This window comes from Pteropus medius, unplaced genomic scaffold (assembly GCF_902729225.1).
Source record: "Pteropus medius unplaced genomic scaffold, Ma_sr-lr_union100, whole genome shotgun sequence".
Lineage (NCBI taxonomy): Eukaryota > Metazoa > Chordata > Mammalia > Chiroptera > Pteropodidae > Pteropus > Pteropus medius.
Window position 1 is genome coordinate 1,578,298 of NW_024354911.1, and position 14,565 is coordinate 1,592,862.

At 35.6% G+C, this 14,565-nt stretch overlaps 1 protein-coding gene across 17 annotated transcripts in view; it reads right to left on the reverse strand.

The window, feature by feature from the left end:
* Positions 1-14,565, reverse strand: part of PEAK1 (pseudopodium enriched atypical kinase 1) — a 256,260-nt gene that overhangs the window by 158,494 nt on the left and 83,201 nt on the right. For 9 of the 17 annotated variants that reach the window (XM_039856423.1, XM_039856420.1, XM_039856425.1 and 6 more), the window contains one exon: positions 11,561-11,660. The exons of 5 other annotated variants lie outside the window; for them this stretch is intronic. The gene's annotated coding sequence lies outside the window, so the exon portion shown is untranslated. Of the gene's footprint in view, positions 1-5,230; positions 5,332-11,560; positions 11,661-11,976; positions 11,989-14,565 lie in introns of those variants that run through there. 3 more of the 17 variants (XM_039856428.1, XM_039856435.1, XM_039856427.1) reach the window with 2 other exon arrangements.

Consider the following 14,565-nt stretch of genomic DNA (forward strand, 5'->3'; position numbering starts at 1 on the left):
AATAATAAAAATCAGAGCAGAAATAAATAAAACAGTCTAAAAAAAAAAAACAACAATATGAAAGATTAATGAAACCAAGAGCTGGGTCTTTGAAAATATAAACAAAATTGATAAAATTTTAACCAGACTCATCAAGAAAAAAAAAGGAGAGCAGACTCATATAAATAAAATCATAAATGAAAGAAGAGATGTGACAACTGACACCACAGTAATAAAATGGATAAAATATTATGAACATTTATATGCCAACTAATTGGACAGCTGGGAAGAAATAGATAAATTCCTAAAAACATAAACTTTCCAAGACTGAGTCAAGAAGTAACAGAAAATCTGAACAGACTGATAACGACTAACAAAATTGAATCAGTAATCAAAAAATACCGAACAAACAAAAGTCTGGTACTGGACATCTTCACAGGTAAGTTTTACAAAATATTCAAAGAAGAAGTAACACTCATCTTCAAACTACTCCAAAGACTTCAAAAGGGGGGGAGGCTTCCAAGCTCATTTTATGAGGCCAGCATTACCCTGAATCCAAAACTAGACAAAGACACTACAAAAAAAGAAAATTATGGCCAATATCCTTGATGAATATAGATGTAAAAATCCTCAATAAAATATTAGTAAACTGAATTTAGCAATACATTAAAAAGATCATACGCCATGATCAAGTGGGATATATCCTGGGATGCAAGTTTGGTTCAAAATCTGCAAATCAATTAATGGGATACATCACATTGACAAAATGAAGGATAAAATCATGTGATCGTATCAATAGATGTAGAAAAAGCATTTTATAAAGTCCAACATCCATTTATGATAAAATGTCTCAGTAAAGTGGGAATATAGAGGCAATACCTCAACATAATAAAGGCTATACATGACAAGCCCACAGCTAACATCATACTCAATGATGAAAAGCTAAAAACTTTTTCTTTATGATGAGGAAAAAGACAAGAATGTCCACTTTCATCACTTTTATTCAGCACAGTATTGGAGGTCCTAGCCACAGCAATTAGACAACACAAAGAAATAAAAGGCATCCAGATTATAAAGGAAGAAGTAAAACTGTCATTATTTGCAGATGACATGATACTATATAGAGACAATCCTAAAGATTCTACCAGAATTAATGGTGGAACTAATAAAGTTATTAGAACTAATAAATGAATTCGATAAACTTGCAGGATACAAAATTAACATTCAGAAGTCAGGTGAATTTTTATACACCAATAACAAATCATCAGAGAGAGAAATTAAGAAAATGACACCATTTACAATTGCATCGAAAAGAATAAAATAACTGGAAATAAATTTAACAAAGGAAGTAAAAGACTAGTACTCAGAATCCTATAAAATATTAAAGAAATGGAAGACAACCCAAATAAATGGAAGGATATACCATGCCTCAGGATTGGAGCAATTAACATCATTAAAATGATGGTACTACTCAAAACCATCTAGAAGATTCATTTTAATCCCTATCAAAATAACAATGACATTCTTCTCAGAACTAGAACAGATCATCTTAAAATTGATATGGAACTACGAAAGACCACAAATAGCCACAGCAATCTTGAGAAAGAACAAAGTTGGAAGTCTCATGCAACCTGCTAGTTAACTATACAACAAGGCTATAGTAACCAAAATAGCAATGGTACTGGCATAAAAACAGACTCATAGATCAATGAAACAGAAAACAGAGACCAGAAATAAACCCATGCCTACATGGAAGAGAAGGCAAGACTATACAGTGGGGTAAAGACAGTCTGTTCAATAAATGGTTTGGGAAAACTGGATAGATACGTGCACACAAATGAAACTAGACTACTTTCTTATACCACACACAAGAATAAACTCAAAATGGATTAAAGACTTAAGTATAAGACCTGAAACCATAAAACTCCTAGAAGAAAACATAGAAATAAACTCTTCGACACTTCTCTTAGTAATATTTTTTGGATATGTTGCCCCAGGCAAAGGAAACAAAAGAAAAAATAAACGAATGGACTACATGAAATAAGTTTTGCACAGCAAAGGAAACCATTAACAAAACAAAAAGACAACCTACTGAATGGAAGAAGGTATTTGCCAATGATACATCAGATAAGGGGTTAATATCCAACATATATAAACTCATACAGCTTCACACACACACACACACACACACACACACACACACACACACACACACTCCAATTAAAAAATGAGCAGAGGACCTAAACAGACATTTCCCCAAAGAAGATATAAAGATGGCCAACAGACATGAAAAGGTGCTCAAGGTCACTAATCCTCAGAGAAATGCAAATTAAAACCATGATGGGATAGCACAACACATCTGTCAGAATGGCTATCATCAAAAAGGCAACAAAAAACAATGCTAGCAAGGACTGGCAAAATGGGAACCCTTGTGTACTGTTAGTGGAATTGTACATGAGTGCAGCCACTATGGAAAACAACATGGTGGCTCCCCAAAAATTAAAAATAACACTACCAAATGACCCGGCAATCCTACTTCTTGGTATTTAACCAAAGAAATCTAAAATACCAATTCAAAAATATATATGCACCCCTCTGTTCACTGCAGCATTATTTACAATAGCCAAGATATGGAAGCAACTCAAATGCCCATTGATAGATGAATGGATAAAGAAGATGTGGTACACATATACAATGGAATATTACTCAACCATAAAAAAAATATGATCTTGCCATTTGTGGAATGTAGAAAACAAAATGAAGGAACAAACAAAAAAGAAACAAACTCAGAGATACAGAGAACAACTTGATATTCACCAAATTGGGGGGAGGAGGTTGGGAGAAGGGGTGGAAAAGGTGAAAAGGATTAAGAAATACAAATTGCCAATTATAAAAATAGTCATGGGATGTAAATTATTGCACATAGTCAATAATATTTTAGTAATGATGCTAGATGGGTACTAGACTTATCAATCACTTCAGAGGTATGCAAATGTCTAATCACTATGTTTTACAGCTGAAACTAATATAATACTGTATGCCAAATGTAAAAAAAAAAATGTTAAAAAAATGTCTTAAGATAAAAACAGCGGCAATGAAATACCACACTACACAACTATTAGAATTGATGAAATTCAAAACAATGACAAAATCAAATGCTGACAAGGATGTGGAATAACAGAACTCTCATTTATTGCTGGTGAGAATGCAAATGGTATAGCCACTTTGGATAGCAGTTTGGCATTTTCCTACAAAGGTAAACTTAGCCTGACTATGTGATCCAGCAATTTTGCTCTAACTTGAGAAACAACATCCACTCAAAAGTCTGCACATGAATTTTTATAGCAATATTATTCATAACTGCCAAAACTTGGAAACACTCAAGATACACTTTCAATAGGTTAATGGATAAACTGGCAATCCACAAAATGGAGTACTATTGAGCAATAAAAATATATTAGCCAATCAAACCACAAAAATAAAAGGAGGAACCTTAATGGCATACTGCTAAGTGAAAGAAGCCACTTAAAAACACTACTTTATGATTTCAAATATATGACAGTCTGACAAAAGCAAAGCTATAGAGACAATGAAGATGAATGGTGGTGTCAGGGGTTTGGGGGCAAGAGAGAGAGAAATATGAATTGGTAATACACAGGAGTTTTATTGGGCAGTGAAACTACTGTGTATGATACTGTAATGATAAACCCATGACATTATGAATTTGTCAAAACCCATGAAGCTGTACAACATAAAGAGTAAACCCTAAAGCAAACTATGGATTTCATTTTATAATAAAGTATCAATAGTGGTTCATTAATCATAACAAATGTACCACTATTCTGTTTCAACCTTAAATGAACATACTGCATTTCATTTCTGATACTAACCACTCAGAAGTCTAGAATACACAAGTCAAAAGGCATTAACCCATACAAGACTAAACATACTTCAGATGCCAGCTGAACTTCAAGAGTCCCCAGGCCATCTGCATTTCTCAAACAAAGAGCTTCCATGCCCTTTGTCCATAAGTCAAGATGTGTCATTTTCCCAGAACATCAATGTGTTCACCAATCGAAAAGCCCCAGTGATCTTTCATGTCTAGAATCCTTATTGGGGTTTCAATATACAGGCATAATAGGTAAAATCACTATATGCATGATGAAACTCAATCTTCAAACCTTTCCCCACTCTGAAGAGGTCTTAATAGTCCAAAGCCTCAACTCTCTGTTTATGTGCTTGGTGTTTCCGGTGACCAGCCCTCATCCTAAAGTTATCTAAGGGTCCACCATGAGTTGCCACATTAGCATTCACCAAAGACTAAGTTAATATCCTCATTGTGCATAAGCTTCTCTTAATTTTTCTAACAAAATATTAAAGCAAAATGACACAAACTCTTTTAGTTTCATGAAAGATCAGAGGTTCTAAAGGGATGAAAGGAAGGGAGTATTGATTACAAGGAGACTTTCAAGAGGAGCACTTTTCACAACTGGCTCAGATTGGAATCTCATCAAAAAAGTTTATCAAAAAGGATTAAGGCAGACCAATGCCGCCACGTTTGCTAACACTGAGGCATGTGTCAATATAAAACTCAGAACTGGCATACTCTTAATATAAAACCCATTTCAATTCATTTTTTTAAATGGATACTCTGGCTATGGCACATAACAATAGTTAAAGTCTATCAGTCAAATGGAATCGTTATTAAATGAATTAACAAACGGAGAATGAAACGGAAAATCAAGTTGCATTCTTCCTAAAACCTGCCTCTTTCCATAGAGTTAACTGAAGGAGCAAGGACTCAAAACCTATGCCACAAACCAAAGCTCTGAGGATCAAAAATTATAGTTTATAGAACTGTCACTTTCCTCACCAACACCAATAAATAAGTTATTAAATCTACCCTGCTAGCATAATAAAGTCATTTCAATAGAACTAAGAGTGCTACAGTTTCAATGTCAACTTTTCTGAAAATAATCGCTGCCGTGCCTCAGAATTCAAATTGCAAAAGTAGGTCATTATTCTTTTCTAGTCTGTCGACACATTTTAATTCATTTTATAAACCTAGAATTTGTTTCTCTTCTATAACCCTAGAAAAATATATTTATGGGAAGGCAATTTAATTTTGCTAGATTGACAGTGACAGTCCTTTAGGGTAGAGACCAACTCAAGCAGGACTAAAGCTGCCATTAGGAGCCAGATTGTCTACCTGCTGATTTTGTGACTAGGTTGCACCAGCTAGGACACCCACCTGGCAAACAACAGATATATTGAAATAGTCACATCTCAAGAGGCTGAATATCAGAAGGCTTCTCCCCATTTCTCTGAAAGAATTCAACTAGGGAACTGAAAAGCAAGTGAAGAGAAAAACGTCAAAAGTATATTAAACACTAATTGTAAAACATTAATTGTACCTTCCTGACTACCAATAGGAAAAAATAAAATAAAAATAGAATTTTATAAATAGCCAATAGAAAGATTATTTGGTCATTCAACAAACATTTACTGAAATGCCTGTGGCAGACACTGTTCTAGGTGCTGAGGATACAGCAGTAAACAAAACAATGTCTCTGACTCCATTAGAGAAGATAAATGAGAAATAAATAACTACCAATTAGTAATTAGGTAGTAAAAAGAAAATAAAACATGGCTGTGTAATAAAAAGTACTGAAGGAGTGCTAATTTATAGAAAATTGTCAAGGAAAACCTCTAGAAGGGACATTTAAGCTGAGACTTGAATGACAAGAAGGATACAGCCAAGCAACAATCTGGGGGAAGACCACTCCCCACAAAAGGACAAGTAGAAAACCTAGAAGCTGAAATGAATTGTAGAGGTAAGAATTGTAAGGTCTGACTTGTAGAACAGAAACAATGGCCTATGTGGCTAGAGTTTCCTGATCAAGATTAAGAATGGCAGTAGACAAGGTCTCCTTAAAGTGTCCCAGCCATTTCAAAGTCATCAGTTGGAAAAATAAAAATAAAACTGCAACCATCGAGTTACTCATGGGAACTTACTTTTGGTCTAGTAATGACCACCAGGAAACTTTCAACAGAAAAAAAGAGAAATATGAGTTAAGAAATGTCCAAAGAGGAGAGGTTTCTGAATCAGAAAACATCAGTATCAGAGTCCTGGCTGAACCAGTGCTGTCAATCACTCCAAAAGCAACAGTGTTCTAAGTAAGATCAATATATCTAGGGCTGGTATGCCTGAACAAAGGGATATCTGAAACTTATAAAAGGAAATGTTAAAACACAGAACTCATAAATGAAATCTTAGAAAATTATGCTATGTGTGACAGTCTTCTTACATTCACAAATTAAAATTTTTAAATGAAAAAAATTTAGTAAGTATTTAGTTCACCTATTTTCTTTCTATAGCAAGGATAAAACAAGCCCTTAAGTTTAAAAGCATCTAGAACATTAAATACTATATTTTTAAAATAAAATATACCTATTAAAACAGAACTAACTCATCTTATTTGATGGACAAACTATGTTTTGCAGCATTGACAGATTCTCAGATATACTGTACATTATATAACACTAACAAAAATTTTTATAATTGTGCTATAATGTTAAAATTCTCAAACTATGCTTAATGCTATTGAATAAATGCATTTTTCTACAATAGCATTTTCATAAGGCTCTACCTTCATTTTGAGAAAAGAACAAGAAAACAATGAAGATCAAAGCTTACTTTAAATGATGTAGCAATGTGTCTACTTAAGCTATATGCTATTATAAAAAGAACACTGGGATCACAGACTAGATCCCACCTCTAATACTCATCAGCTGTGCAAGCTCCCTGAACCTCAGTTTTCCTCATCAGTAAAATGAGGTTAATACCGCCTACTCTCACAAAATGGACAGGAAGATTAAATGAAATATAATAGGGTCCATTGTTTCTATCATTAATGACTCTAACATTCACATCCTTAAAAATTACTTAATCCTTTATGTTTATCTATCTGTCTGTCTGTCTTTCATGCAGGATATTCAAGTTAACACTTAGGTCAATCAGTCTACGTAAATCAAGATGATTCACTTTTATAAAAGTGACACACAGGGAGGAAATAAGCTGTCTGACTTCAGGGCGAGGGCTGGAGGGGCAGCTTTCTCCTGAATAGAAGTGCCAGCAGAGTGTTGAACCCTCCCTCCACCCAGTGTGCAGACCCAGGTGATCACCATCTCTGAGTCTCCATCAACCTGGCTAACACAGGTTGCCACGCATAGGTTATTCCCTGAGACCTTGCCTCTTCCAACTTGTGGTCCTACCCGAGCCACCAACAGTGTTCTTTGCCATACAAATAGCCTGTCTTGGCTCATGCTATGGACTTTCCTAAAATCTTCCAAAGGTTCACAGAAGTCAAAGAAGCAGTATCTGGCCTCAACATGCCCCATACCTCTTGCTGAGAAGCCTCAAGTCTGGCACTAGCAGCAGCCTACCTTGGTTCATGGCGTGGCCTGTTGAGGTAACTCAGACAAACATGGGTGGCAGCCATCTGAGGATTGCTTGGTGACTCTTGCCAGGTAGCCCCGGGCAGTGCACAGGCTATGTCTAAACCTGGCCTGCAGCTGGGCCCCTCCCAGGAAGCCCTTGGGTCAGTGCACCCAGTGCCTGGTTTCAACCGGAGTCGAAGCACCACCCATGGCTGCAACTAAGGAGGATACATCCAAAAGGCAGACTGGTCAGGCACCAGAGCCCTGCTAAAGTGAAGCCCGCTCCGTAGGTTTGGCTCCTCACCAGCCAATACTCACATCTAATCAGCCCGTGGTTCAATTACTCCCACTGATGTGCAAATAGCAACAAAGGCTCAACTACAACAGGAAAGTATAAACAACCCATACAAGGGACACACCTTGAGCACCTGGCTCAGCTGATCAGGGTTGACTGTGCCACTGGGCCCCATAGGACACCTAATACATAAAGCCATTCTACGAAGACCAGGAGTCTTAGAAACCTTACCTAATACATAGAAACAAACGCAGGGAGGCAGCCAAAACGAAGAGACAAAGAAACATGTCCCAAATGAAAGAACAGGACAAAATTCCAGAAAAAGAACTAAACAAAATGGAGACAAGCAATCTACCAGATGCAGAGTTCAAAACACTAGTTATAAGGATGCTCAGTGAACTTAGAAGAGCAGATGAACTCATTAAGAAATTAAACAAAGAGAAAACATAAAAATGGAGCTAAGAAACATAAAAAAGAACCAGTCAGAAATGAAAAATACAATAACTGAAATGAAGAAAACATTAGCGAGAATCAACAGATTAGATGAAGCACAGGATCAAATCAGAGATTTGGAAGAAAAGGTAGCAGAAAATACCCAATCAGAACGGCAACAAGAGAAAAGAATACAAAAAAGTGAGGATGATTTAAGGGACAACATCAGGGGTACTGACATTCACCTCATAGTGGTACCAGAAGTAAGAGAGCGAGCAAGGAATTGAAAACCTAGTTGAAGAAATAAAGACGGAAAAAGGTCCCTAACTGGTGAAGGAAATACATATACAAGTCCAGGAATTTCAGAGACTCCCGAACAAGATGAACCCAAAGAGGTCCACATCAAGCCACATCATTAAAATGCCAAAGGTTAAAAATAGAATCTTAGAAGCAGCAAGAGAAAAGCAGTTAATTTACCTACAAGGGAGCTTCCATAAGACTGTCAGCTGATTTCTCAACCAACACTGCAGGCCAGAAGGGACTGGCATGAAATATGCAAAGTGATGAAAAGCAAGGATATACAACCAAGATTACTCTACTCAGCAAAGCTAACATTCAGAATCTAAGGACAGATAAAGAGCTTCTTCACCACCAAGCCAGTATTATAGGAAATGTTCAAAGAACTTCTTTAAGAAAAAATGTTTTGAAAAATACGAATAATAAAGTGACAATAACTACATATCTATAAACAATTACTTCAAATAAAAAATAATTAAATGCTCCAATCAAAAGACAGGGTGTCTAAATGGATAAGAAAACAAGACCCTTACATATACTGTCTACAAGAGACTCACTTCAGATCAAAAGACACACAGACTTAAAGTGATGGGAAAAAATATTTAAAAGTATTTAAAATGGAAATTTTAAAAAAACCTGGGGTAGCAATACTTATATCAGATAAAACAGACTTTAAAAACAAAGTCTATAATAAGAGACAAAGAAGGAAACAGTAATCCCATTTCTCAGTATTTAACCGAAAAAACCCAAAATATGACTTTGAAGGGACGTGTATATCCATATGTTCACTGCAGCATTTTTTACAATAGCCAAGATATAGAGGCAACCTAGGTGGCCATCAATGGATAAATGGATAAAGAAGAGGTGGTACACAATGGAATATTACTTAGCTATAAAAAGAAACAAATAAAAGAATGAAATCTTGCAATCTGCAACAACATGGATGGACTTACAGGGTATTGTGCGGAGTGGACAAAGTCAGGCAAAGAAAGACAAATGACATATAATTTCACTTACATGTGAACTCTAAGGAACAAAACAAACAAAACAGAAACAAGTGCACAGATGCAGAGAACATTTTGAAGGTTGCCAGATGGGAGAGGGGCTGGGCAGTAGGTATAAAAGGGGAATACAAATTAGAAATACCAATTGGTAGTTACAAAATAGTATGGGGATGTAAAATATAGCATAGGGAATACAGTCAATAATACTGTAAAAACTATGTATGGTGTCAGACGGGTACTAGATTTCTTGGGGTAATCACCTTCATAAGCTATATAAATGTCTAATCACTATGTCATACACCTGAAACTAATATAATGTTATATGCCAACTGTAACTGAAAAATAAAAAATATTTTTTTAAAAAAGGATCTAGCTTTGCAGGAAGTTTTCTAGGTTTAACAAGAGAATAAGGCACAGCAATGTAGAGAGAGTGCAACTACCATGTTGGTTTTCAAATTACTTGTTCCCTGGGTTCCAAGCAGGTCTCTGCTCAAAGCCACCCTCAAAGATATGAAAATGCAGGCCCATATACATAAAAGTAATTTCTGAGTTTTGCAACTAATAATTTGTAACACTGTTATTGGACAAGTGAGAGCAAATGATAACCATTAAATTAATACACAAATGAGCAGTAACCACTACACTATTTCCAAATGAATGGAAGAAAAATAAATAAATAATGTAGATGGGGATCAAGCACTCTGAAACAGTCATGGCCAGAGAGTACCATCAAATTAATTGCTTAGCTCAGTTCATAAGACCTCACCTGGGCTCAGCAGGGACTTCACTGAATAGAACACAGCCTGAATGCAGAAAGCTGTCTGGTGAATTTGGATAGTGCACATGCCTTTAGGTATGTTGCTTGTCTGTGTGTTCTGAGCATTTTAAAAACTACATTTGATAGTAATGCAATTGTGAATCCCTTTTATCTAGTGTTAAATTTATAGTATACTGCTTAGGTAGGCAAAATAGTAAGTAAATAAGTATGTTAGAGAGTCAACTGTAAAAACAAGGTCCAGCTTATGACAAAGAAACACTACAGATACCACTCAATCCCTTACAGTTTCCTCAGCCATAGCTCTAAAAGAGCCATACGATTCAGAATTATTACGCTGAAGTATCTTATGAATTAACAAAGACCTATAAATTCTGTACAGACCCTTTTGTTTAGCATTCAAATTATCTAAAACTGAGAATTTGTAATTGGCTGTTATGCAGCAAAAACAATTAATAGAATACTCAATTCCTTAATCACCTTGGATATGCAAGAGTTTACTATAAACAGTCCTGTATTTAAAGCAATTTGCACTTAAAGCACTACACTAATTACATTCTTCATTCAATACACATTTATTAAGCACTTGTGTAACAGGCACTATTAATGCCTTAATACCATGGTGAATCAAACTGTCCCTGCCTTTGAAGGCAGAGAGTGAGGCTTACAGATATGCAAATAATACACGGTGAAACAAGTGCTATAATAGAACTGTACAAATCACAATGGAAATATTGGAGAGGAGGACTTAATTCTTCCTGGGGAAGTGAAGAAAGGTTTGCCAGACTATATAACATTTTAACTGAGTGTTAAGTTATTTTAACTGAGTGTATAGATAAACTAGAGTTTCTTCATGGGGAGAGGGGAGTGTGACAGACCTATAGCCTATGCAAAGTTGTGTAGGTAGAAAATAGTACTTGTTTGGCATGGAAACAACAGAGCTTAAAAATAAGTAAAGATAAAAAGTAAGCAATGACCAGAAAGGGGCACAAAGAATCTTCAACAGGCCAATTTAGGAAGTCTGGACTTTAACCCAATGAAAATGCAAAGCACTGACAGGTTTCAAGCAGGGTTGTGATAATGGTTTTGGTTTTAGAGAAATCCTTCTGGCCACACAACAAAAGGAAGAAGTAATGTTGGAGGCAATCAAGTTTGGTAGTACTATTAAAAAATTACTATTAAATTACTATTAAAATCACTACTACCCTTAGATCAAGGCTTTGGCCCCAAAGGATTTGGCCCTCATGTGGCCATACCTCTCTGCATATAATGTGCAGTGCAAAGGGACAAGATTAAGCACTTTACTGGGTATAATCCCAGAGATCACTTTTCAACTACCTTGAACTCCAGATCCAGCTCAGGTGGCTGAGCCCATTTCCAGGACAGGTCCTCATGCAGGTGTGTGCACTCCTTGGCCTTAAGGGTAGCCAAGCAGCAGCTGTTGAGGGAAGATGGGGACTGTAAAGAAAGCCTGGACATTCCACAAAATATATATCTATAAATATATACATATTTGCAATATTATATGATATATATGACCAAGTTAAAAATATTTCAATTGTGATAAAATGTATATACGTATGTATACTTTTATATAATTGTATATAAGTATCAATATACTTATATAATATAAAACATATACAACATCCACAACATTGGGTGTGTACATATGTACACACATGTGCATGTGCAATATTGTCAATAAGCAATTTTATACCATAGTCACATATACATAAATATTTTTGCCTAGGAACCTAAGATTTTTATGATATATAGTACTGACCTGAAATTTAAAATTTTTTAATATTTCAAAAGATCTCAAATAATTCTTTGACAAAAAATACCTCTTCTATAAGACACACTAAAGTCAGGATCAACTTATTAGAAAGTCAAAACAATTTGAAAACAGATATGCCAACCAGGTGTTGGTAACAGCTTGGTTTTTAAATAAATCATTTAGTGAAAGATCAATGTGTGGCTAAAAGCTGATATGAGCTTCTATACTGTACAGCTCTTCTCATTAGTGTACAGAGATGCATTACCCTTGCATTAAATAAAGACAGTGAGCAAAACACTGTAGCGAGCCATCTGTTGGCTAATGAAAAAGAAAACCATAGACTCTTTGAGATCAATTTCCATCCAGCCATAAGCAGCAAACACATGTAATGCTTTTTACTATCGACCCCAAACATACATAAAAAAGCAGCTCCACAGCTTTTATGTTATTTTGTGGCAAAGACATTCTAGGTATTAATTACATATGCTAAACAAGACACTTAAAAAAAGTTAACTCTAAATAGCAAATGTCAAAATACAAAACTGCATTTTATTCTCTTTCCACTTACTTTGTATCAATATCCATGGTAAATAGAACAAAATGCAGTAACAAAACTGTAAACTAGGCAGTTTGTCTTCTATGTCCAATCACTTACAATATCACTTATTTTTTTCTATCCCTATTTCACTACCTCTTTTCCTCCCCAACATTCTCATATTTTCCAGGACTTTTTAATCTAATATTCCCTGGGGTCTTCCTTGGCCTCCCTTGTTCCTGTGTTGAAATTTATTATATCAATATTTCTCTCAGAATGTCACATGACCTGATACAGGAAGAGCAACCACAAATACTTTCCTTTTGCCTCTCCTCTTGTTCAAGACTAATGCTTTCACCTAACCTCAAGACCATACCCTTTCCTGCCTTCTCAGAAACATTTTAAATATCTTTTATCTTTCCTAGGTATTCAAATTTCTCTCTTCACTACCATCTTTCCCTCATTACATAAATACATTTAAGTCTCCATCTAAAGAACAATAGAACCCTCAGCTTAAAAGGTAAATAAATACTAGTATGTGGAACTTAACCTATAGTGTCCGCCCTTCAGTCTCTGTCTTCTCACTCTCCTTCCCTTCACACCATTTCAAAGCCCAGTATACAGAAATATAACTTCTGTTAATACCATTACATTAATCCAAAGGTTCTGAATCTAAAGGCTACAGGCTCTGTAGATAGAATTCAGGAGATCCATGAACTTAGGTGAAAAAGCAAATTATTTTCTCCAACCTCTAAAACAACTAATATATTTACAACTACAGGCTCCACTGTATCATGTTGTATATTGTGTTTAAAATGCACATGTACCTTATAACAATTAGTTTGGCAACAATACTTTAATAATTGATTTCCTTTGTAATCCTATGTATTTTATCTGTCTGCAGCAGACTGTATTTTCCAAATTTTCTGCAATAATAGCTCCCATTCCACATGCTCTTCTATGATATAAATTAGTCACCTCACCACAAAGATTTGGATTCCCTTCTCCTTAAATCCAGGCTGGCATTTAACTTGTATCCAAGATAGAAGTAACACTGATGGACTTCTAAGGCTAGGTTACGAAGAACAACATAGGTTCTGGGACTAGGTTTGGGGTGGTCTATTCAACAGCAATAGTTAACCAGAACAGAACTTGGTACCTGGAACTGGAGTATGACATAACAAAAGCATATGACAATGGCTTTGGGATTGGGTGGTAGGCAAAAACTGGAAGGGCCCTGAGGCTTTCACTAGCAAAAGGCTGATGAGCCTTGAGGAGAAGACTTAAAGGAGAGTAAAATGTTATCCGAAGCTGAAGGAAAAGAAGACCCTGTTAAGAAGTAACAGAAAAATTGGCAAAATGTTGTCTGTGGTAAGTGAAAAAAAAAACAGAAAATGTTGGTAATAAACTGTTACTTCTAGCTAAGGTAATTTATAAGCAGAATTTCCAAACTATCAACTTGTTTCTTTTATATGTGTAATAGAAGGTACAGATAGATGAGCTATAGAAGAAGGTACTGTTTTCAAGCAGAGTTTAGAGAAAATATTTTTAAAAAACAACAATTACTGAGTTAAAAAATAAAACAATGTTTTATCCACAATCTCTCCCAGAAGAGAAAGCTCAAAATAAGAAAAGGTCTGAGGACAAATAACAAATACAGAGTGCTGAAAGAAAAATCTGGCCTCCAGGTAGAGATGAAGCCAAGGGTGCTACTGTAAAATCTTTGTTAACATTTGATTTCTACTTTCTGATCTCCTTCCCAATGCTTTTCTCCATAATGTCCAATAAAATGAGATGTGCTCAGGGGTCTCATTCTCAATTCTGAGCAATTTCTTCTGCATCCACTCCCAAAATCTATTAACGTGAAAAAATTAGCACTCTCTCCTTCTGCCAGCCTCTCTCTCTCTCTGGCCTACATAGCTTTCTGATTTCTCCATTCCAAAATATTTTGTATACTATGCTCAAAATAATCTTAATATATTAGCCATCCTACTCTCCTGCTCAAGATCCTTCAATACATCCCTATCAAAA